Raw genomic sequence first — 25,918 nt, 5'->3', positions numbered from 1 at the left:
GATTTTTTCAAATTAGCCATATTATTGACATCCTATAGAATTTTGTGCCCTTCCAACTTCAATTACAAGAAAGAAATTATAACTTGAGAATGAATGATACAGTTGATAGCCCCTCACTACTCCCAACTCCCAGTTTTGTATTCCAGGCAAGGCAGCCATTCTATCAGTGCTTACTTTTACACATAAAAACCACAACATGTTGGGGTACCTGGATGGCTAAGTCGGTTAAGCATCCAACTCTTGATTTTGGCTCAGGTCATGATCTTCTCAGGGTCCTGGGATGGAGCCCGGCTCTGGGCTCAGTGGGGAGTCTACTTGAGGATTCTCTCCTTCTGCCCCTCCTCTTGCTCATGCTCTCTCTCTCTCAAATAAATAAATAATCTTAAAAAAAAAAAAACAACAACCCCATAGCATGTTATAAGCCATTCACATTGTAAGCATCTTTCCTTTAGTAGAATGCAAAAAGTATTTCTTTATGAATGCCATCATTAAAAAGTATGGCAAATGTGTAAGGGGAAACATGTCAGCAATGTGCACACACATCATGTCTTCTAAACCTTTTCTTCAAATCTTCAACTGTGTTTTCTGTGTGTCATCCAATAGAATGCTTTTTTTTTTTTTTTTTTTGGATAGCCATCCCCTCTCTGCACTAATTCCATCACTTTAACAATGGCAAATAGAACAGAGGTTTTTTCCCAATGACACTGACTGACATTTTGCCTTTTACTATTAAGTAAAAGAGATTTTACTCAAAAGAGATTTTTAAACATGTTTATTGCATTTAACAATAGCCCAGAAAAGTACACAACTCGGTACTGCATGACTTGAAATATTGCTTTTCAAAAAATTGTAAAGATTTGTCTTCATGCTCTGGTTGTGTAGAATTCCCATGTCTTGCTGATTATGAATGGCACATTTATATTATTATTAGCTAATACTTTAAGGCCCAATATACTCTCAGGTTAGTTGTTAACTACAGTGATCTAAATCCATATTCCAAGTAGTCTCTTCCATAAATTTGAACTTTTTTCTGTCTACTTCCTTCTCAGAGATATCATCATAATGGATCTCATATGAGTTGTAGGAAATTGTTAGCTCTGCCATTTTTCTGAGTTTGACTTTGCTTGCACTATTCATATTATTTTAAATCTGTGGGTTTCTTTGCAGGAATCTTTTCAACCCACTTCTCTGTTTTGTGAGAATTAGTTTAGTTAAATGATAATTAGATGATATAATCTATCTTTCTACCACCTGGGATACAAATAATTCATAATACCTTGTGATTCACTTGAAAGCAACCGAACCAGTGAGGGTGCCATAGTCACCCCCTCCCCTGTGGAGTAGAACCCCCTTTTCCCTGAGGACACCTTAGCTATGTTACATGACGTGAACACCTGAAGCAAGGGTTGAATTAGGGTACCTGTGTCAATCCATATAGTAAATATAGGTGAATCTTAATTTCTTTGAGTCTAAAACATAAATAGAAGTTTTAACTCTTCTTTTACATGCCAGTGGATCATCCTACACACCCACTTTGAAGACCATTGATTTAATCCATCCCTGCCATTGCCTCGGTTCCATGTGAATATCACCTAACTGGTTTCTGCCAGTACAACCTCCTCTCCAATCCCTAGCAGTACCACCAGTCTCTTCTCCATGCTTCTACCACCAGTGGCAGACATCCTGAGTTCTCTCCTCTCTTCTTTCCATGCTCCAGTCATTCAGACTTGAACACCCTGGAAAGCACTGGGATCAGAGCTGTAGGTTACCTCCAACAGTGCCCTGAGTCCTAATAGCACTGAAAGTTGGTGTTATTCAAGCATTTTCGGCAACCCAGAGGTATTTGGGATCTGTGTTCCACCCTCCACCCCACTAATGCTCTCCTCTGGGTGATTGTCACATAATGTACACCCACATCCAAGATGGGCATGGCAGGCTTCAAATACCCAATTTCTCTCTTTCCTTTTACAGTCTCCTGGGCTACAAGAAACCAAAATCTTCCCCCAGGAGGCAATAAGAAAGGCGCTCTGCTTCTGAGTACTTTAGCAGAGTCTTATCAGATACATCCAGTTTTCAAACCAAAATGCCCTGGGGCCTTCTGTTAATTGAGTGGACTGAAATTATGGCATATGGTCTGACAACAGGCAGAAATAACTATATCAGGAGTATATGGTGGCTGGAAGAAGAATGCCCAAGGCAGTGCTCCTGGCTGTGGGCACAGAGAGTATTGTGGCCACTGCCGACGCTGTAGTATATAATGAGAGGACAGCCTTCCCCCCACTTGCTTCTCACTCCAATTTGAGGTTCAAATCCTTCCTCCAGGAATTTAAGTCTCTGGACATCAATCAGCCCTGAGCAAGCTGGAGATGGACAGAGGGCAGAACAGTCTCCTTATAGTTAACAGCCAGTGCCTTCTTTCTGAAATGGGTTTCTAGAAAGGAGAGTGTCAAATCTGAGTACTTCAAAAATTAGTGTGAATGAGAGTTGGGCCCTAGACCCAGAGCACATGAACTGGGTTGGAAATGGAGCTATTGTAACAGGGAGCAGAGGGAGAAGGGAGAGCTCAGGGGTAGGAGGTGTTGAGTCTTGGGGTAGCTGGAGACCTCGGCCTTAAAGAGTCACTCCTGTCAGCACTGCAGTGAAGGAAGGTCAGTGAGTGGGTGTTTGAAGCTTGGGCCCACAGCATATGACCACAGAATGCTCTCTCTCTCTCAATAGTCAGGAGGCTGACACTCCCCAGGACATGTCTGTGTGCTCATACGCACATGATCTCTGTAGTTAAATTGAAGTCTGGCAATTAGCAGTTCCCTTCCCCATCTAAGAATGGCCTATTGTCTCTGTCTTCCGTCCAGGACTCTGTACAAGATAATCCTAGGCTGTTGTTCCAGCTCACCACTAGCTCATTCCCAAGTCTGTATGTCTTTCATACTCTCCAAAACTCTACCATCAGCCATGACACCATTCTAGTGAGACTATGCAGTTGGACTTCTACAATGAAAGTCACAGCTTCAGGTAGTCTCGTACATTTAACCCATTGTCTGAACTGCCCCAAACTCCCTTCATCTTTTACCTTATAATTTGAAATTCAAATGTCAAATTCTAGCATGATTGTGGCCCTCTAGAATTATTTGGGAGGGAGAAGAGAGTGGTGGGCAGAGTAGACCCTCAGATGAGGCTGTGACCTCTGTCTCCCAGAGATGCAGTCCTCCCCCATTACTCCCCCAAGGTGCATATACACACACATTCCCCTTCGGTGATACTCATTCCCAAGTTCCCTCCTGGCAGCAGCTTTTAGCATTCCCCCATCCAGGCTGTCCTCTTCCCAATCCCTTGTTCAGAACTGCCTGCCCAACCATTCAGTGAGTGATAGAGTCAAAGGCTGAGCCAGGAGCAAGAGTATGTAGCTATCCTATCCTTCAGTGTCTACTTTCTAGTCGAGTGTCAGGCTTCAGACAGTACCATCAACACCCAATCCATCCTCACTCAGCTCAGTGGGTTCTACCAGGAACATCTGGAGGAATGGGAGCGGCTGAAATTGTATCAGAAGGAAGAATAGGAATTTTTCCAGTTCCGGAAATCTTGTTATTTGAATGAGTCTAATGATGATCTCACTAAGGATAAATAATACCTCTGGGTAAGGAAAGAGGACTCTGTATAAGAATTTGATTTGGGGGGCCCCTTGGTGGCTCAGTTGGTTGAGTGTCTGACTCTTGATTCAGCTCAAGCAATGATCTCAAGGGTCATGAGACAGAGCCCCACATGGGGCTTTGTGTTCAGTGGGAAGTGTGCTTGAGAGTCTCTCCCTCTCCCTCTGGCCCTCCTCCTGCTTGTGCTCTCTCTCTCTCTCTCTCTCTCTCTCTTGCTCTCCCTAAAATAAATAAATCTTTAAAACAAAAGAACTTGATTTGGGAAACCAAAAATTAAAAAATTATGATGTTGCATAACATTGTGAACATAATTAATGCCACTGAATTATACATATAAAATGTGCATGTAAAATTATGCACGCTAAAATGGCAAATGTTCTGTTCTACATGTTTTACTACAATAAAAAATTGAGAAAAAAAATCAAAAACTGAATTTTTAAAAAGCTACTACTTCAGAGCTCCACTGTTTCTTTGCATCATTAAGAAGTGTGAACAGGGCAAATGGCTCTTTATCAGCTATCCAACTATCCACAAACCTTCAGGAAAAGTGGTTTAAGAGGTTCTCTGAGGGAACAAAGAAGGAAGACTCATGTTCCACGCTGAAAGGACACAGGAAAGAAAGGAAGGCAGTTGCCAAAAAAAAGAGGATTAGTGCTTAAAGAGGAAAGAGAACACAAAGGTCACTATGACACAGAACCTCCTCCCAGGAATCTTCAGAAATCTTGGAGAAAATACAAACCGCTAACAGCTCACGGTGGGCAGAAATTCTCGTTACTCATGATTTTTCTAAAGACTGAGTCTTTGAGAAAGAGAAAGAAATAAACTACTTGGAAGTCACCAGTACCCATCATCTGTCAACTGTTCCCCAAAAGTAAGTCCCAGTCACTGGTCCATCTGCATATTTCATGTCTACATCACATTCCGGGTAATCCTCATTTAAGCCAGATCAATTCCCAGTGATCTATGGCAAAGCTCAGATCCTTTATAAATAAACATAGCCAAAATGTGGCTTACCAATCATTTAGTATTCCCAAATGTATTGATTGGCATTAGGTTCAGCTGAAGGTAACCAAGATCTAAAATGAGATAAATAAAAGTTTCTTTCTCTTTCTTTCACTAAATAGTTCAGAGTTGGGAATTATGGACACTTCACAAATCCTCAGACTCTACCATCCCCTGAGTGTGGCCCTCATCCTTGAGGGAATTAATCCCCCTTCCTTTGCTAAGAGCCTATAGCTAGATCTTCAGCCATTATATATATATGTATCATAGAGCAAGAAAGAGGAAAGACAGTATGGTAGTTCCATTTTTTGTTTTTTGAGTAATGTCCATACTGTTTTCCATAGCAGTGTGCCAATTTGCATTCCCACTAACAATGCACAAGGGTTTTAATTTCTCCACATCCTCACCAACACTTGTCTTTTGTTTTCTTGAGACTAGCTATCCTAACGTATGTAAGGTGATATCTCATTGTGGTTTTGATATGCATTTCCCTGATGATTAGTGATGTTGAGCATCTTTTTACATACCTGTTGGCCTTTTGTAGGTCTTCTTTAGAGAAATGTCTACTCAAGTCTTTAGCCTTTTTAAAAATCAGGTTATTAGGGGTGTTTTGCTATTGAGTTGTATTACCATATGATCTAACAATCCCACTTCTATGTATTTATCCAAAATAATCAAAATCAGGATCTCAAGAGATAGCAGCATTCCCATGTTCATTGCAACAATATTCACAATAGCCAAGATGTGGATGAAATCTAAATGTCCATCAATGGATGAATGGATGAAGAACATGTGATATACACGTACAATGGAATATTATTCAGCCTTTAAAAAGAAGGAAATTTGCCATATATAACAAAATCAGATGAACCTTAAGGACATTGTACTGAGAGAAATAAGACAGTCACAGAAGGAAAAATACTGCATAATTCCACTTATATGAGTTATCTAAAATAGTCAAATTCATAGAAGCAAAAAGGAGAATGGTGGTTGCCAGGAGCTGGGGGAAGGGGGAAATGGGAAGTTGCTAATCAACATATATAAACTTTCAGTTATGCAAGATAGAAGAATTCTAGAAAAGAAGATTTCTAAAGAAGAAGAATTCTAGAGAAGATAGAAGAATTCAGCTGTTCACCATTGTTCCCATATATAACAGTACTGTACACTTAAAAATCTATTAAGGCAGTAAGTCTCATGTTAAGTATACTCAAAAGAAAGAGAAATAGGGAGGGAGGGAGGGAGGGAGGGAGGGAGGGAGGGAGGGCAGGAGGAAGGAAGTGATGAAGAAGGAAAGAAATGGAAGGAAGGAAGAATAAAAGTCAGAGGGCATGTGCCAAACGTCTTTTAATGAAGCCATCATATCACACTTCCACTTAACCTCCCACTGGCCACACGGAGCAGCTCTGTAGCATCACTGACCAATGACACTGGTGTTTCTTCTCTCACATATAACTCTGCTGAGGCATAGCCTTCCTTTCCAAATAGAATTGCCATAGTTTTTCATGATTAACTTGATGATACCAAGCCTAAAATCTCACATCAAAGAAAGCAGAGAAAAGCACCAACACAGTGCAGTTTAGATCTCCTCACCACCTCAGAACTTCTCCTGGTCAGTCTCAGTGTGCCATGATATCTGCATAGTTGGAGTGGCCACTCCAAGATCCAAGACCTCTGACTCAAGTGAAAGCCTTTTGGCAATTTAGGGGGAATCAAAGAAGGTATTTGTCTCTCATGCTAGGAAGGTAGGATTTCACCCAAGTAAAGTCCTGGTGTCAGCAGTTACCATGCTAATGTAGCATACTCCCACTTTATTAGCGTAGTGTCAGAAGAATGTATTTACAGAGAGAAATGCAGGCAAAACAGGCCCAGAATACCAGAATTATGTTATGCTTTACCTTCTCTTCTTGGGAAGCCAGTCTTAACTTGGCATGCTTTAAAAGTTGTGTAGGCAGTCACCTATCAAATAGCTATTGGGCATCTGGCAGGTGTCAGGCACTGGGTGAGCAACAGTGTGATCAGAACACAGCCCTTGGCTTCATGGAGGTTATCAACTAAGGAGCAAGACATGACACTGATCAAATGACCACATGAAAGCATGACTTCCAATAGTGATAGTTCTGTAAAGGAACAGTGCAAGACTTATAACAGGGCATAATGAGAAAACCTGACCTTCTTCTAGGTATGAGGAAGGAGAAGAAGGTTCCAGACATTGGAAACAGGATGTGAAAAGGCCCTGGGAGAATTTAGGGGAACAATACCTCAGCCATTTCCCTCCACTTTATTTCTGTTGTGTATTCATGATTGCTTATTCTAAGTTTACACAATAAAAACTCAGTTTCCAATGTCTATAAATTCTTTAGTTTACTGAAGGAAGTACCACATGGCCTGGGTAAATAAAACCAGATTTAGTGCTCTAGGGTGGTGGTTTTTTTTTTTTTTTAATTAACTTTTCTAAATCCTGTCACTTTTCCAACACTTATTAAATTTATAACAAAGCTATTTTAAAATTCCTAATGCCTTCCTCCCCAACCTCTTGTTGTGTTTTCTGAATATTTCCAGTACTGTCTCAAACATTCCTTCCATGAGAATATATTCTGAAAGTCAGTGGAGAAGAATGCCCTCCCTGTGCTGTTTTGTAAGCATCTTCATTTCTTCTGCCAAATTTATAGAGGAACCCACTAGTGCCAAACTCTGCAGCAACTCCAGTGCCAGGTACCACCCATCCCTTCCTACTCCTTCCTCATGGGCTCTGACTTTAATCACTCATCCAACCTGAATCCATCCTTCTGCTCAGCTCTTCTCCTGAGAGCAAGTGGAATAAGATCTGGGTGATTCATGGTCCTGGGCTATTGTCTTACTTTATTAGCCTTTCTGTCTCCTACTAGCATTACCCTACCCTGCTTCAAATTGGATCTATCTAATCTCTACCTATCCCAACATGTCAGGTCTAAATGCATTGCCAAATTCCATACCTACCAAGGACCTCTGAAGTATGACAATGAAATCACAGTCTCTATCCTTACCTGTTGTGTCTTCCTCACACATCTCCCCTGCAGGAGTCCACCATTTAAACCTCATCCTCATCCTCTGTCTCCAGAGCTGGCTGATGAGAGCCAGAGTCCCAGGGGGCCTTCCCAGAGCCATCAACAAAATAGCACTATATCAGTAGTGTCTTAGTAGCAAATGGATGGTACATTCATGTTGGAATAATTGATTTAACAGATAATTTAATAGAAGGACTATTTACAAAGATGTGGGAAGGATGTAGGAAGCCATGAGGATTTGTACAACACTCAAGAGCTAGCAACATCAGGGTGTTACCTTCCCGGGCCTGAAAGGGCAAGTCTGAGGAGGCAGCAGCACTAATTACCCGGCAGACTTCCAATAAAGGCAGACTCCAAGCCAGGTCTTCTTCCTCACAGCATTACTTATGTATACACACCCCTCAGTAAGCCCCTATGCAGGGGTTAGTCTTCTGCATAGGGCTTCCCTGTCTCTAACCTGGCCTGTGGGCCTTCCTATGAACCTGATGGCTGCAGGCACCTGGCTGAGCCTACCTGCTCCCCCCCACACCCCACTCTGGCCCAGGTTCTCTCTCCTCCTTAGCTGAGGATCTGGGAAGAGTGCTAAGTTACCACTTTGGCCCTCTGATCTCCCTTGCCTTTTGGTTAGCTGGTGATTGGTTCTCAATCAGACTGAACATTGAAGTCATGGCCAGTTCTTTTCTTTTAAAGATTTTATTTATTTGAGAGAGAGAGAACACAAGTGGTGGGCAAGGAGGGGTAAAGGGAGAGGGAAAAGCAGACTCCCAAAGCAGACTCTCCCACTGAGCAGGAAGCCCGATGCAGGGCTTGATCCCAGAACTCTGGGATCATGATCTGAGTCAAAGGCAGACACTTAACCAACTGAGACACTCAGGTGCCTCTATCATGACCAGTTCTCATGGCAACTCTTCAGACCCTCCTTTTCCAGACATAGTTTGGTTCAGCTGACACTTCAGGCAACTGTGTGCAACCTGTTTCCTAGGGTTATCCATCAAGAAGGTGGAGGGCCTTGGGCAGCCCGGGTGGCTCAGCAGTTTAGCGCTGCCTTCAGCCCACGGCGTGATCCTAGAGTCCCAGGATAGAGTCCCACGTCGGGCTCCCTGCATGGAGCCTGTTTCTCCCTCTGCCTGTGTCTCTGCCTCTGTGTGTGTGTGTGTGTGTGTGTGTGTGTATCTCATGAATAAATAAATAAAATCTTAAAAAAAAAAGAAGAAGAAGAAGTTGGAGGGTCTTTCCACCATCCCTTCCCTCCTCTGTGGGCCACTATTGTGGAAAACACAAAGGAAGGAGTTTTGATACTCCCAGAGAAACTTCAGTGAAATCACCCTGCTTTTATTCACTTGACATTATAGCGTCTCCCTCTGAGGCAGGGCCAGGGCAATGCAAACAACATTCACAAGCTGGACCCTTTCCCAAGGGTCCCCCGATCCTTTTGACAACAGAGTACTGCCTGCCGCCTCCCCACAACTGCTCCAGACATACACAGATGCATCTGAATCAGGCAGTCCTGGTTCTCAGAACACCAGGCTGTCCCACAAGGACCATGGTTCTGTTACAGTTTGGTAAGGGACAGCTTTGTCCAAGCAATTACTCCATAGACTCTTTTTTTTTTTTTTTTTTTTTGAGAGACAGAGACAGAGACAGAGAGAGCATGCATGTGTGCACGCTACTGATTGGGAGGGAGGGGCAGAGAGAGAAGGAGAGAGAGAATCTGGAGCAGACTCCGTGCTGGCACAGAGCCCCATGCAGGGCTCAATCTCCCAATTGTGAGATCAAGACCTGAGCTGAAACCAAGGGTCATAGGCTTAAGTGACTGAGCCACCCAGGCACCCCCTTCCACAGACTTTCTGAATATTCTTTCTGTTCAGCTGTCAGTGCCAAAGTCATGTGGCCAGATTTGTTCAATGCTCTCTGTGCAGTGGTTGGGATTTCAGAAAGTTGTTCATCCTTCTTATACCCCGTAGGACTGTTCATTGGGTTTTTAAATAGGAAAAAAAAAAAAAAAAACACAGGAGCTGATATGAGACAAGTCCTCTTATATCAGCCAACATGGGCTAAGCTATAGCAAGCAATACAAAACAAATAAATGAGATAGAAAACTCAGTAGCCAAATACATCAAAGTTGCTTCTTACTTATATCACAAGCCACTGCAGGTCAGGTAGCTCTTCTGCATGGCTTTCCTCCAAACAATGACTCAGAGATTCATGCAAGTTCCATTCTACATTTCCACCATTAGGAGTCTCTTACTATTTGCTGTGTGGGAGAAGGGAGATGATGTGGCCAATAATACTACTAACACAGTGCCTAGAAGAAAACATATACCTTTAAATTTATACATTGAAAAATAAGAAAGGTTGATAACCAATGATCTAAGATTCTAACTCAAAAGCCAGAAAAAGAACAGCAAACTAAGCCCAAATAAAGGAGAAGGGAAGCAAAAAGGAGCAGAAATCAATGTTTAAAAAAGACACAATAGGGCAGCCCCGGTGGCGCAGCGGTTTGGCGCCACCTGCAGCCTGGGGTGTGATCCTGGAGACCCAGGATCGAGTCCCACATCGGGCTCCCTGCATGGAGCCTGCTTCTCCCTCTGTCTGTGTCTCTGCCTCTCTTTCTCTGTGTCTATGAATAATTAAATAAAATCTTTAAAAAATAAAAATAAAAAAATAAAAAAGACACAATAGAGTAAATCAACAGAGCCAAAATCTTAATCTTCAAATAGATTAATATAATTGATAAACCCCTAGAAAAGAGCACCTAGTTGGGGCAGTCGGGTAAGTCCCCCACTCTTGGTTTCAGCTCTGGTCACGATTCCAGGGTTGTGAGATCTAGCCCCATGTCAGGCTCCTTACTCAGCACAGAGTCCTTGAGATTCTTTCCCTCTTCCTCTCCTGCTCCCCCTGCTCCTCCTCCACTCACACATGCACATGCTTACAAGCTCTCTCTCTCTCAAATAAATAAATAAATAAAATACATCTTTTTAAAAACCCTAGATAGACAAATCTAGAGAAAGAAAAAGGGGAGTAAGACAACACAAATACCAAAATCAAATATTAAAAATGAGATATCACTATGGATCTTACATACATTAAAAAGATAATGAGAGGATATCATAAACAACTTTATGTAAATAAGTTGATACTCTGTATGCCTGCATTTATGCCAATAAATTGGAAAATTAAGATGAAATATATGAATTCCCTAGATGATAATTTACCAAAATTACAAGAAGAAATTTTAAAATGCCAATAGTCTCATATCTATCAAAGAAATTGAATCTGAAATTAAAACTCTTCCCACAAAGAAAACTACAAGTTCAAATGGCTTCACAAAAATATAAAGTCTAAGTAATACTTATATAAACAAATGCATCCAGAGAATAGAGAAAAAGATATCCAAACTCATTTTTATAAGGCTTGCAAAACTTGATACTTTGATATCAGAAAGACATTATAAGAAAAGAAAATTATTGGCCAATATTGCAGGCTGGGAAATTTAGAGGAGTGTATGGTGAGCCCATTTGGTAAGCAATTAACAGTCTCCACCAAAGTATACTCTTCTGGTCTTTAAACACCTGTTTGGGGACGTCTGGGGGGCTCAGCAGTTGAGTCTGCCTTTGGCTCAGGGTGTGATCCCAGGTCCGGGGATCAAGTCCCACATCAGGCTCCCTGCAAGGAGCCTGCTTCTCCCTCTGTCTGGGTCTCTGCCTCTCTCTCTGTCTCAAATGAATGAATGAATAAATAAAATCTTTTTCAAAAATAAACACTTGTTTGTTCCTTTCTTCCCACAAGTAAAACATCTTCATCTGGTCCTTGTGGAAGACAATGCAAAGTCCAATCCAAACGCCATTGCGTTTCATAGTCCTCCCCATCAAGAACAGAGGCAACTTCTCTTAAACTAAAGACCTAGGAACTAAAAAGGCAGGTTGTCTGCCTCATACCCATACTAACCTACAACGAACAATAATGGATCAGAAACAGGATAGGGCAGCCCGGGTGGCTCAGCAGTTTAGTGCCTGCCTTTGGCCCAGGGCCTGATCCTGGAGACCCGGGATTGAGTCCCACGTCAGGCTCCGTGCATGGAGCCTGCTTCTCCCTCTGCCTGTGTCTCCACCTCTCTCTCTCTCTCTCTCTCTCTCTCTCTGTGTGTCTCTCATAAATAAATAAAATATTAAAAAAAAAAAAAAAAGAAAGAAACAGGATAACTGGGCAGCCCTGGTGGCCCAGCAGTTTAGCGCCGCCTTCAGCCCAGGGTGTGATCCTGGAGACCCGGAATCGAGTCCCATGTCGGGCTCCCTGCGTGGAGCCTGCTTCTCCCTCTGCCTGTGTCTCTGCCTCTCTCTCTCTCTCTCTGTGTCTGTCATGAATAAATAAATAAAATCTGAAAGAAAGAAAGAAAGAAAGAAAGAAAGAAAGAAAGAGAGAGAGAGAGAGAGAGAGAAAGAAAGAAAGAAAGAAAGAAAGAAAGAAAGAAAGAAAGAAAGAAAGAAAGAAAGAAAGAAAGAAAGAAAGAAAGGAAAGGAAAGAAAGAAAGAAGAAAGAGGATAACTTCAATAAACACTCCCATTCAGAAAGGTTGAAGATAGAGGGCACCTGAGTGGCTCTGGTCATGATGTCAGGGTCATGATGTCAGGGTCATGAGATCGAGCCCCATGATGGGGCTCCCTGCTGGGCATGGGGTCTGAGCCTGCTTCAGATTCTCTTCCTCTCTCTGCCCCTCTGCAACCCCCCCCCCACACACACACACACACTAGTGCTCTCTCTCTCTCCAAATAAATAAATCTTTTTTAAAGAAAGAAAGGGGAAGACTGAAAGATCCAAGAGAGTCAGTGTTCCACAGATACACTGGTATCACAATGCTAAAATACCAATGGGCAGATATCAAGACTAGCTAGCCTGGGGCAGGGACTCTCTCATCTATTTTCCTTTGTGATCTAGGCATCAAGTTCTGAAGGGCTTCTTCCTGGACCCTTATTCTCCTTGGCTACATCTAAAGAGAGAGCTGGGGAGAATGCTCTCCCTAGGGACAGTGCAACTTCCTGCCAGAAGTTGTTTTAAGGCTTAACTAACGAATTTGGGCTTTTTACACAAACTTGTGGTTTCTTTGACAAAACAGTTTCCTCAAAAACTTCTTAAGTTTCTAATCTATTGGCATCCAGACTGTTCCATTTGCCAATACCCATACTCAATGTTCTTTTGTAAGACATAGTCTCCAAATTTGCTTTATTCTTTTGCCTTCTTGCCCCCAGGCTCTCTCTTTCAACGTGATAGTGATTTCCTTGAAGCTAGCTGAAACAAGGAATACACATTTAATCAAAGATTTTCCATGATTCACTTTAATCAACTAAAACATCTTCTTGGGCCTTTGTCATGCAAAGCCTTTTAAATTTCCATCTCTTACTATTTGGGAACTAGAAGCAGTCAGCTTTTCTAAGTCAACTGGCCTCAATATCCTGGACTTTGTCTATATCATTTAATTTCTGCTGACAAAACAGCCAAACATATTCTTTTTTAATTTTAAATTGAGATATACTTCACATACCATAATGTTTCCCCATTTAGAATGTACAATTCAGTGGTTTTTAGTATATTCACAGAGTTTTGCAACCATCACCACTATCTAATTTCAGAAAAGAAACATAACTGGGGCACTTGGGTGGCTCAATCGGTTAAGTGTCTGCCTTTGGCTCAGGCCATGATCTCATGGTCCTGGGATTAAGCCCTGCTCAATGGAGAGCCTGCTTCTCCCCCTCCCACTACCCATCCCCCAATTTATGTGCGTACTCTCTCTCTCAAATACATAAATAAAATCTTTTTTTAAAAAAGGATAAAAGAAACAACCATTAGCAGTCACTCCCATTTTTCCTATCCAGCCATCCCCCAGAAATCACTAACCTACTTTCAGCCTCTATAGATTTGCTGATTCTAGACATTTCAGATAAATGGAATCATATAATATGTGGTCTTCTGTGTTTGGTTTCTTTCACTTAACATCATGTTTTCAAAGTTCAACCACATGGAAATGTGAATCCATACTTCATCACTTTTTTCTTTGTGTGTATATGTACTTTTATTCAAGTATAATTAACACACAGTGTTGTATTAGTTCCAGCTGTACAATATATGATTCACCAATTCTCTGCATTACTCAGTGCTCATCAAGATAAGTGTGTTCTCAATCCTCTTTATCTATTTCACCCATTTCCCTGTCTGCCTCCCTTCTGGCAACCACCAGTTTCTTCTCTGTATTTAAGAGTCTGGGGTTTTTTTCTTTTTTTTTCTTTCTTTGTCTTTCTTTGTTCATTTGTTTTTTAAATGCCACATATGGGTGAAATCATATGATGTTTATCTTTCTCTGACTGACTTATTTCACTCAGCATTACACTTTCTAGGCCCATCCATGTTGTTACATATGGCAAGGTCTCATTTTTTATGGCTGAATAATATTCCATTATATATATAAAATCACTTCTTTATCTATTCATCTACAGATAGACACTTGGGTTGCTTCCACATCTTGGCTATTATAAAATAATGCCGCTAAAATAAAATAAAATAAAATAATGCCACAATAAGTATAGGGGTGTTTTTTTTTTTTTTTAAGATTTTATTTTATTAGGATCCCTGGGTGGCTCAGCGGTTTAGCACATGCCATCGGCCCAGAGCGTGATCCTGGAGTCCCGGGATTGAGTCCCACATCGGGCTCCCTGCATGGAGCCTGCTTCTCCCTTTGCCTGTGTCTCTGCCTCTCTCTCTCTGTCTCTCATAAACAAATAAATAAAATATTTTTTTTAAAAATATTTTATTTATTCATGAGAGTCACAGAGGCAGAGACATAGAGGGAGAAGCAGGCTCCCTGCAGGAAGACTAATGTGGGACTTGATCCCAGGACCCTGGAATCAACCACTGAGCCACGCAGGCATCCCAAACACAGGGTTATATATATCTTTTTGAATTACTTTGTTTTCATTTTGTTTTTAAAATATTAATTACTACTTTATTACTTTTATAGCTGAATAATATTCTATTATATAGATATAACATATTTTATCTACCCCTCTGTTTATGGACTTGTGGATTGTTTCCACTTTGGGACTATTCTGAATATTTCTACCATGCACATTTATGTACAAGTTTTTGTGTAGACATATGTTTTCATTTTTCTTAGAGAAATACCTAGAAGTAGAATTGGTGGGTCATATAGGAACTCTCTGTTTAACATTTGGAAGAACTGGCAAACTGTTTTCCAAAGTAGCCATACTATTTGACATTCTCACCAGCAATATATGAGACTTCCAATGACTCCATGTTCTCACCAGCACTTGTCATTGTTTCTATTTGATTATAGCTAGCTTGGTGGGTGAGAAATTGTATCTCATAGTTTTCATTTGCATTTCCTAATGACTAATGATGTCGAACATCTCTTCGTGTGCTTATTGGCCATTCATATATGTTATTTGGAGAAATGTCTATCAGATCCTTGGCCCATTTTTAAATTAGGTTATTTCCCTTTTTATTGTTGAGTTATAATCATTCTTTATATATTCTTGACACTAGACTTTTACAGATATATACGATTTGTAAATATTCTCTCCTATTCTTTGGATTTTTTCACATTCTTTAGAGTGCCCATTGAAACATTTCATGGTGTTTAATTTTGATGAAGTCTATTTTTTCTTTTGTTGCTTGTGCTTTTAGTATTATATGTTAGAAACCATTGCCTAATCCAGGGTCATGAAGATTACACCTGTTTTATCTAAAAGTTTTATAGTTTTATCTCCTAAATTTAGGTCTTTGATAAATTTTGAGTTAATTTTTGTGTGAGATTGGGGCCCAATTTCATTCTTTTGCATTTTGTTTTCCCAGCATCATTTGTTGAAGAAACTATTCATTCCTCATTGGAAGGTATTGGCATACTTGTCAAAAATCAATTGATCACAAATGTATGGATTTACTTCCCGACTCCCAATTCTATTCCATTGATCTATGTGTCTATCCTTATGCCACTACTACACTGTCTTAATTATTGTAGTTTTATAGTAAGTATTGAAATCAAGAAATGTGAATCCTCCAAGTTTGTTCTTCTTTCTCAAGATTGCTTTGGCTAACCTGAATCTTGTGCATTTCCATATGATTTTTAGGATCAGTTTACCAATTCCTGAAAAACTCCAGCTGAGATTTTGATAGCAATTATATTGAATCTGTAGATCAGTTTGGAGAGTGCTGTCATCTTAATATTAAGTCTTAAAATTCATGAATACGGAATGTCTTTCCATTTATTTAGGTGTTTAATTTCTTTCAACAATGTTCTGCATTTTTCAGTGTACAAGTATTACACTTCTTTTTGTTAAATTTATCCCTAAATATTTTATTCTTTTTGGTTCTACTACTGTAAATGGAATTCTTTTTTTTTTTTTTTTTCTAGTTTGAGGGAGAGGGAGAGAGGTAATCCTAAGCAGGCTCCATGCCCAGTGCAGAGCCCAAGGCAGGGCTCAATCCCACCACCTTAAGATCATGACCTGAGCTGAAATCAAGAGTTGGAGGTTTAAGGCACCTGGGTGGCTCTGTTGATTAAGTGTCTGCCTTTGGCTCATGTCTGTCATGGGATCAAGTCCCACAATAGGCTTCCCACTCCATGAGGGGCCTGCTTCTCCTACTCCCCTTGTCCCTTCCCCAGCTCATGTTCTTTCTCACAAGCTTTCTCAATACAAACTAATTTTTGCATATCGATCCTATATCCTGCATTCGAGTTTTTTGTGGATTCCTTTGAATTTTCTATATTCAAGAAGATGTCATCTGCAGAGATCATTTTACCTCTGTTCAAATCTAGATGATTTTTTTTTTCTTGACTAAGTCCTCTGGCTAGGCCCCACAGTACAATGTTGAATAAAAGTTGCAAGAGTGGACATTCTTATTTCATTCTTGATGTTAAGGAAAAAGATTTCAGGCTTTTGCCATTAAGTACAGTATCAGTGGTGGAGGTTTTGTAGGTGGTTTTTAGATTACAAAATTCCCTTCTAGTCCTAGTTTGTTGAGCACTTTTTTTTTTTTTTAAGATTTTATTTATTTATTCATGAGAGACACAGAGAGAGAGAGAGAGGCAGAGGCACAGGCAGAGGGAGAAGCAGGCTCCATGCAGGGAGCCCAACATGGGACTTGATCCTGGGTCTCCAGGATCAGGCCCTGGGCTGAAGGTGGCGCTAAACCGCTGAGCCACCTGGGCTGCCCTTGTTGAGCACTTTTAATCATGAAAAGGTTTGGATTTGTCCAATGCTTTTTTCCCATCTGTTGAAATGATAATGTGGTTTTTGTCCTTTATTCTATTAATATAGTATATTACATTTATTGATTTGTGTATGTTGAACCAATCTTGCATTCCTAAGATAAATCCCACTTGGTATATAATACTTTTTACAGATGGCTGGACTTAGTTGCTAGCATTTTGTTGAGGATTTTTGCATCTATATTCATAAGGGATATTAATCTATAGTTTTCTCTGCTGGGAATATTTTGCTCTGCCTTTGCCATCAGAAAAATATTGCCACATAGAATGACTTAGAAAATATTCCCTCCTCTTATATTTTTTGGAAGTATTTGTGAAGTATTGATATTAACTCTCCTTTAAACATTTGGTAAAACTTATCAATGAAGCCATCTGTCCTTTGTTTTTCTTTGTGGCAATTTTTTTGATTACTAATTAAATCTCTTTACTTGTTTCAAGTCTGTAATATTATTCTATTTCTTCTTGGGGCACCTGGGTAGCTCAGTTAGTTAAATGACTGACTCTTGATCTTGGCTCAGGTCATGATCTCAGGGGCCTGTGATGGAAACCCTTGTTGGAGTCTGGGTTCAGTGGGGAGTCTGCTTAGGATTCTCTGCCTCCCTCCCTGCCCCTCCCCACTGTTAACTCACACTGTCTCTCAAATAAATAAATGAATCTTTTTTTAAAATTTCTATTTCTTCTTGAGTCAGTCTCAGTCGTTTGTCTTTCTAGAAATTTGTTCATTTCATCTAGGCTATTTAATTTGTTGGTATATAAGTGTTCACAGTATTCCTTTATATTCCTTTTTTATTTTTGTAAGGTAAGTAGTAACGTCGTCCCCTCTCTCATTCCTGACTTTAGTAATTTGAGTCTTCTCTTTTTTTTTCTCAGTCATTCCAGGTAGAGGTTTGTCAATTTGCTGATTTTGTTGATTTTTTTTTAAGATTTTATTTATTTATTCTTAAGAGAGAGAGAGAGAGAGAAGCAGAGACACAGGCAGAAGGAGAAACAGGCTCCATGCAGGGAGCCTGACATGGGATTCAATCCCAGGTCTCCAGGATCACGCCCTGAGCTGAAGGCGGCACTAAACCACTGAGCCACCTGGGCTGCCCGATTTTGTTGATCTTTAAATAGAAAAAGCAAAAGAACAAAAATCCTTTTGGTTCTGTTAATTTTCTCTATTGTATTTCTACTTATATTTTATTTATTTCTGATCCAATCTATATTATTTCCTTCCTTCTGTCTGCTTTGAGTTTACTCTTCTTTTTCTAATTCCTAAAGAAAGTTTAGATTATTGATTTGACATCTTTTTTCTCTTTCAATATAAGAGAAGAGCTACAAATTTCCCTTGTACTGCTTTCATTATATCCTGTAAGCTTTAGTATGCTATGTTTTCATTTTTATTCATCTCAAAGCATTTTCTAATTTCCCTTTGGTTTCTTCGACCATTGATTATCCCGAAGAAATATGTTTCATTTCCACGTTTATGAATTTCCTTCTGTTTTTTATTTCTAATCTCATTCTTTTGTGGTCAAGGAACATATATTATTCTAAACCTTTTAAATGCATTGAGACTTGTTTTATGGCTTGACATATAGTCCATTATAGAGAATGTTCTATGTGCACTTGAGAAGAATGTATTTTATGATGTTGTTGAGTGGAAGTTTTTTTTGCTGTCTATTGTATTAGGTTTAATTTGTTTATATTGTTGTTCAAGTCTCTACATCCTTTTTGATCTTTTAAGTCCCCTGGATATCCTATCCATTAATGAGAGTGGGGTATTAAAGTCCTCATCTCTTATTGTAGTATTGTCTCTCTTAGTTCTTTTAGTTTTTGCTTTGTGTATTTTGGGGCTCTGTTGTTCGATGCACATGTGTTATAATTTTTATACCTAAAAAAAAATTTTTTATACCTTCTTGATTGGTTGATTCTTTTGCAATTAAAAAAAAAAACTAAATCTGTTCTTCTCTGTTTCTAGTAACAATTTTTGTCTTAAAGGTTTTTTCCCCCCTAATATTAGTGTAGCCATTCCAGCTTTCTTTTGGCTACTATTCGCATGGTATATGTTTTTCCATCCTTTTACTGTCAACCTATTTCTGTCTTTGAATCTAATATGCATCTCTTGTACACAATACATAGTGGATCGTGGGTGTCTGTTTGTTTGTTTGCTTTCTTTTTACCCATTCTGACAGTCTCTGGACAATTTTATTCTGAGGCCATCTTTTTCTTGTGAAACTTTGTGAGGTGCAACCCATAGTAGCCAACATGCACCACTAATGTTCTGTTTTTCCATTTCTTCTCCTAGAGATGTCATGTAAGTAAACATGCATTCTGCCTCCCAAGTTAGAGCAGTTGATAATGTTTCAGCACCACAGAACATGCACTGAGACATTACCAGTCTCCAACGTTAGTTTTCCTCTCAGACCATTAAGCTGTTAGAGCAGTGCCCTACTTTGAGATACCAATTTGTGTATTTGTACAGATCTTCCTTAACTTACAGTGGGGCTATGTCCCAATAAATGCATTGTAGGTTGAAAATATTATCAGTCGAGGGGCACCTGGGTGGCTCAGTGGTTGAGCATCTGCCTTTGGCTCTGGTCATGATCCCGGAGTCCTGGTATCGAGTCCTACATCAGGCTCCCAATAAGCAGCTTGCCTCACCCTCTGCCTATGTCTCTGCGTCTCTCTCTGCATCCCTCATTAATAAATAAATAAAATCTTTAAAAAAAAAAAAAAGAAACTATCATGAGTCGAAAATGCATGTCCTACATAACAGCTTAGCCTAGCGTACCTTAAATGTGCTCAGATTGCTTACATTAGCCTACAATTGGGCAAAATCAACTAATGTAAAGCCTATTTTATAATAAAGTGTTGCATACCTCATATAATTTATTGAATACTGTACTGAAAGTGAAAAACAATGGTTGTAAGTGCATCAGTTGTTTCCCCTACTGATTGCATGGCTGACTGGGAGCTACAGTTCATTGCCACTGCCTAGCATCACAAGAGAGTATTGTACTACATATTGCTAGCCTGGGAAAAGATCAAAATTCAAAGTATGGTATCATTTTTACACCATCATAAAGTCAAAAAAATTCTAAGTTGAACTATCGTAAGACAGGAACTGTCTACACAATGTTTATATTACAGTATGATAAGATACAGTATGATAATAAACCCCAAAATCTAAGTGGTCTAACCTAACAAAAGTTTATTTCCCACTCATGTCACCATCCAATGCAGGTCAGATAACTGTGACTCTCTCCAAGCAGCACCAAGCAACTTACATGTGACAATTTTGCCATCTCTGAGATCTTCACTTTCTGAAACCATAGGCCGGAGAGATAAATTGGCTGATAGTGCGGGGAGTATTGAAAATAACACATATCACTTCAGCTTGCACCTAATGGGCCAGACATAGTCACATGGCCCCAAGTCAACTACAACGGAGATGGAAACTTTACAGGAACACTAGTAGTCTCCACCATACTCTTGTCCCCTAAACATATCAGAATTTCACCTTCAAAACGGCCAGAATCCACTATTTTATAAATAAGGCCATTCAGAACTGGAAGGAGTATCATGGTTAAGTTAAGGGGTGGGTTCTGGAGTCAGGCTGTCTGGGTTCAAATCTTAAATCTACTACTTAATAATTACGTCACCGAAGACACCAAATTAACCTCTATAAGCTTCTGTTTGCTCATTCTGTAAAGTGGGATTAAGTAGTACCTACTTTTAGATCTACTGTCAAGGTGAAATGAGGCAACCTATGTAAAAACAGCACAGTACCTTGCACACAATAAGTATATGACAGATGTTACCAATTATTAGTTTAAAAGCTGGAAAATAATGAGACAGGAAATAAAACCATACAGTGAATGCTATTGCTGTTAACATTTTCCTCTGCTTGCCTGATTGGAAATGTGTTTGGGAACTCTGAGCAGTGGCAGGAAAGTACATGGCCAGACAGACAAGGCGCTAATGGGCTTATTTATATGAGATGAACAGCGTCTGATAATGGCATTAGCTCTTACAAGTGCATGGTCCAAGCCAGAGAATGCTCCCTGAGGACCTAGAGAGGAAAAGCTTAATTGGAGTGCAATTTAAATCTCATCACAACTCTACCCGAAGAATAGAGCTGCCAGCACAGTGGCAAGAAGCTTGGACTCCACTTTGACTGCTTCTGATATTCCAAACCACATGGCTCTGCCAAGACCAGGATGAGGGGCCAGAGGGAGCCCAGTAAGTGCGAATCTATCGCTTTCACTCTGAGGGAACTGGACTATGTGCTCTTGTTGCTGCTCCAGCTAAGAGATGAATTCGCAAGGAGCTCAGAGAAATAGAGTACTCACCTGAACTGAGTGTGGTCAATCCGGGTCTTCATCTGAGAGGTATTTGAATTCAGGGTCCTCATCTGAGAGGTGATAAGAGCACAGTGGTTAAAAGCATAGGTTCTGGAATCAAACTGACTGAGTTCAAACCCAACTCTGACCCTGAATTAGCTGTATGAATCTAAGCTAGTCATTACTCCAAACCTACAGGTTTTTAATCCATAAGCTGGGATTTATATTATTTTGTTGGTTGTCTTCTATTTGCCTCTCCATATTCACTCTCCCTCCTTCCCTGCACACCTTGACTTATGTCCTAGGAGGCTGGCCTATAAGAACCGAAACAAGGGGGGCACCTGGGTGGCTCAGTGGTCGAGCATCTGCCTTTGGCTCAGGTCATGATCCCAAGGTCCTGGGATCCAAGGTCCTTAATTCCTGGACCTTGGGATCAAGTCCCGCATCCAGTTCCCCACAGGGAGCCTACTTTTGCCTCTATGTCTCTGCCTCTCTCTGTGTATCTCTCATGGATAAATAAATAAAATCTTTAAAAAAAAAAAAAAAGAACCAAATCAAGGGACTCTACTGCTCTCTGGCTTCTGGCTGTCCAAAAAATTGTCAGGTGAGAAGAATAAAATCTTGGTATTTATTTCCCTAGACCCCACACTGCTGGATTACTGCAGGTTGGTTGGTACCCTCTCCCAAAGACCACAGCCTTTTCTTTATAGCTTTTCCACAGGGTCCAAAAACCACTATGTCATCTTTCCTCTTCAGGCCTGGCATGGTAACAGCTACCCACTATCACTAGCCCCAAGATACTCTAATATCCCTTGTTGCTTACACTAAACTCTTCCTATTTGATCCCCCTTAAAAAAAAAAAAAAAGATTTATTTATTTATTTATTCATGAGAGACACACAGAGAGAGAGAGAGAGAGAGGCAGAGACAGAGGCAGAGGGAGAAGCAGGATCCATGCAGGGAGCCTGATGTGGGACTCCATCCCCGGATTCCAGGACCACACCCTGAGCCGAAGGCAGGCACTAAACCGCTGAGTCACAAGAGATCCCTTTATCCCCTTATTAAGTGTTCTTCAGTTACCCACTTTTGAGTGCCAAGACCTAGACTGGGAAAACTACACGCTTTTAGTAGATATATCTTTGGGTGGCTAACTGGTTCACAGTGACTCCCTTTCTCTGAGAACAGCCCTTATACAAACGTAGGCATCCCTTTATTACATGTCCCTTCAAACGGATTGGTTCGAGGAGAGATACCTGACTCAAGGTGAGCTAATTAGAGCTAATTTTGGGACAAAGATAGCAGCAACTAGCAACCAGTAGGACTGCACCAGATTTATCCCCAAATTTACCTTCTAAAAAGCCTACGAAAGGGCAGCCTGGGTGGCCCAGCAGTTTAGCGCTGCCTTTGGTGGCAGCTATTATGGTAAGCTCCCAGTAATCTGCAGCATTTATTTTCTATAAAAGTGGAACTAATAAGAGAATAGGAAGACAAGCCACAGATTGGGAGAAAATATTTACAAAAGACACATCTGATAGAGAACTATTATCCAAATTATATAAAGAACTCTTAAAACTCAACAATAAGAAAATGAACCCAATTTAAAAATGGGTAAAAGACATTAACAAGTATCTCACCAAATACAGATGGCAAATAAGCATATAAAAAGATGTTCAACATCACATTTCATTAGAGAATTGCAAATTAAAACAACGATAAGAGGCACCTGGGTGGCTCCGTTGGTTAAGCAGTTAAGCAGCTACCTTCAGCTCAGGGCATGATCCCAAGGGTCCTGGGATGAATCAAGCTCCCTGCTCAGTGGGGAGCCTGCTTCTCCCTCTCCCTCTGCCTCTCCCCCCTGACCATGCTCTCTCTTTCTTAAAAATAAATAAATAAAAATATTTTAAAAAATAAATGAGATACCACTACATGTCTATTAGAATGGCCAAAATCCAAACACTGACCACACTAAACACTGGCAAGGATGTGGAACCACCAGAACTCTCATTCATTGCTAGTGGGAATGTCAAATGGTACAGCCACTTTGGAAGACCATTTACACTTTTTTACAAAATTAAACTTACTCGTATTATACAATCCAGTAGTTGTGTTTTCCCACGTGAGTTGAAAAAGTCCACACAAAAACCTGCACACATTTATAGCAGCTTTGTTCATAATTGCCAAAATTAGAAAGCAACCAAGGAATCCTTCAGTAGGTGGACGCATAAGTAAACTGTGGTCCATCAGTCCAATGGAATAGTATTCAACTCTAAAAAGAAATGAGCTATTAAGCCATAAAAAGACATAGAGGGAAAAATGCATATTTTTTCAAATGTATATTATTAAATAAAGAAGCCAATCTGGAAAAGCTATATATATTATATGATTCCAACTACGTGACATCCTAGAAAAGGCAAAAGAATGGAGACAATAAAAAGATTAGTGGTTTCCAGGGCTTGGGCTGAGGGGTAGGAATAGTCAGAACATAGAGGGATTTTAAGGCAGTAAAACTACTCTCCATGATACTATAAGGGTGGATACGTGTCATCATGTCATTACCATTTGTCAAAACCCATAGAATGAACACCACCAAGAGTAAACACTAAAGTGTGGACTTTGGGTGATTATGATGTGTCACTGTAGGCTCATCAGATATAACAAATGAACCACTCTGGTGGGGGATGTTGATAGCGGGAGAGATGGGTGAAGGCGGGGGTTTACGGGAATTCTCTGTACTTTCCATTCATTTTGCTGTGAACCTAAAACTTCTCTAAAGAAGGAACAGGCATGCCTGTGTGGCTCAGTGGTTGAGCATCTGCCTTTGGCTCACGGAGTCCTGGGATTGAGTCCCACATCAGGCTCCCTGCATGGAGCCTGCTTTTCCCTCTGCCTACATCTCTGCCCCTCTCTGTGTCTCTCATGAATAAATAAGCAAAATCTTTAAAAAAATTAAAATATATAAAAAAGGAAACTTGTTGATTTTTTTTAGTGGAAAAAAGGTGGAACTAATAATTTCTTCACAGATTTTGTGAAAACTAAATGAATCCATGTGGTCTCTACTAAACTCTGATAGGCCCGCATAGGACTCAGGTCTAAAAAGTTAATCTGGACAAATATCAACCTGTTCTAATGTCCTGCAAGAGAGATAATGTTAACATTGTCGGGGATCCCTGGGTAGCTCAGCGGTTTAGTGCCTGCCTTTGGCCCGGGGTGCGATCCTGAAGTCCTGAGATCAAGTCCCACATCGGGGTCCCTGCGTGGGGCCTGCTTCTCCCTCTGCCTGTGTCTCTGCCTCTCTCTGTCTTTCATGAATAAATAAATAAAAATCTTTTTAAAAAAATAAATAAATATTAGCTATTCCTATATAAACAGTTCTTTATAAAAAAAAAAACACATTGTCACAGACTGTGGCACCTAGGTGACCCAGTTGGTTAAGCGTCTGACTCTTGATCTCAGCTTGGGTCTTGACCTCAGAGGCATGAGTTCAAACTCTATGTTGGGCTCCATGCTGGGCATGGAGGCTACTTTTAAATAAATAAATAAATAAATAAATAAATAAATAAATAAATAAACAAACAAACAAACAAACAAATAAGTATTAAGAACAATAACAATGTCATAGACTGGTATAGTCCAGGAGTGGACATGATACTTGGTCTGTTTGAGTTTCCTCATTTGGAAACTGCTCTCTCCCTCTCCCAAAGGAGTCATGTGAGACTGTCAATCAAGTCATGAAGAAGCAACTGATTAAGTAAGCCTGAGAGAGCACTCTGTCCCCTGGTCACAGGGAAACTCCAGATACCAAAGCAAAGACCAATTAGAGTTCTTCTGCAGAATCAGCTGAGTTACAAGGAGTCGTCTCTCTTAAGGTCATAAACTGAAGGATAATTAAAGCCTGCAGTCTCTGAGATTCTTTCCACATGTGGGGAAAGTGTGCTAGAAAAGAAATCCAGCATAGAAGAAAGCCAGCCAAAGAGAAAGAGGAAAACAGAGAAACAGATTCCTGGTGAATTTGAAGCCTTCTTCATTCAGCTATGCCTGAAGCTGGAACCTTTTCATTTGCCTATGCTGATTTGAGATGGATACCTGTTATTTGCAGGTGTAAGATAATCCTATCATTATAGAAGCCTTTTTTCTAAAAAGTTTAGATACTTTCAGAATGATTTTTGTGTGTTTTTTTTTTTTAAGATTTATTTATGACAGACATAGAGAGAGAGGCAGAGACATAGGCAGAGAGAGAGAAGCAGACTCCCTAAAGGGAATCAGATGTGGGACTCGATCCCAGGATCTGGGATCCAGCATCAAGCTCTGAGCCAAAGGCAGATGCTCAACCACAGAGCCACCCAGGGGTCCCAATTTCCTTTGTCTTAATAAAAGTCCTGAGAAATGATTAGCTACAGAAATTTTTCTTTTCGTTCTTCTGGTAAAAAAAGCTAACATATTAAGAAACTTTTTCAAATTTATATAGCAAGTCAATGTTGGTGCCAAGTGTAAAACAACCAGTCCCATCAGTTCCTAATTATGACTTTTGTGAGGTCCAGACACTTTTGCCTTCATGAGCAACTTCTATAAAATGACATTTAAAATTGCATTTTATGAATGCACTGGTATACAGATAAACATGATC

At 40.2% G+C, this 25,918-nt stretch overlaps 1 long non-coding RNA gene across 1 annotated transcript; it reads right to left on the bottom strand.

Annotated features, from left to right (window-relative positions):
- Positions 1-336: 336 nt before the first annotated feature.
- LOC119865010 lies at positions 337-23,558 on the bottom strand. The gene is made up of 3 exons (XR_005375742.1): positions 23,376-23,558; positions 21,305-21,366; positions 337-381 (listed from the first exon to the last, which is right to left on the bottom strand). It is a non-coding gene; the product is annotated as an uncharacterized LOC119865010 (long non-coding RNA).
- Positions 23,559-25,918: the final 2,360 nt, after the last annotated feature.

The sequence above is a fragment of the Canis lupus genome, chromosome 21, assembly GCF_011100685.1.
Source record: "Canis lupus familiaris isolate Mischka breed German Shepherd chromosome 21, alternate assembly UU_Cfam_GSD_1.0, whole genome shotgun sequence".
Classification (NCBI taxonomy): Eukaryota; Metazoa; Chordata; class Mammalia; order Carnivora; family Canidae; genus Canis; species Canis lupus.
The sequence above is the reverse complement of the archived record's forward strand: the minus strand, read 5'-3'. Positions and strand labels throughout refer to the sequence as shown.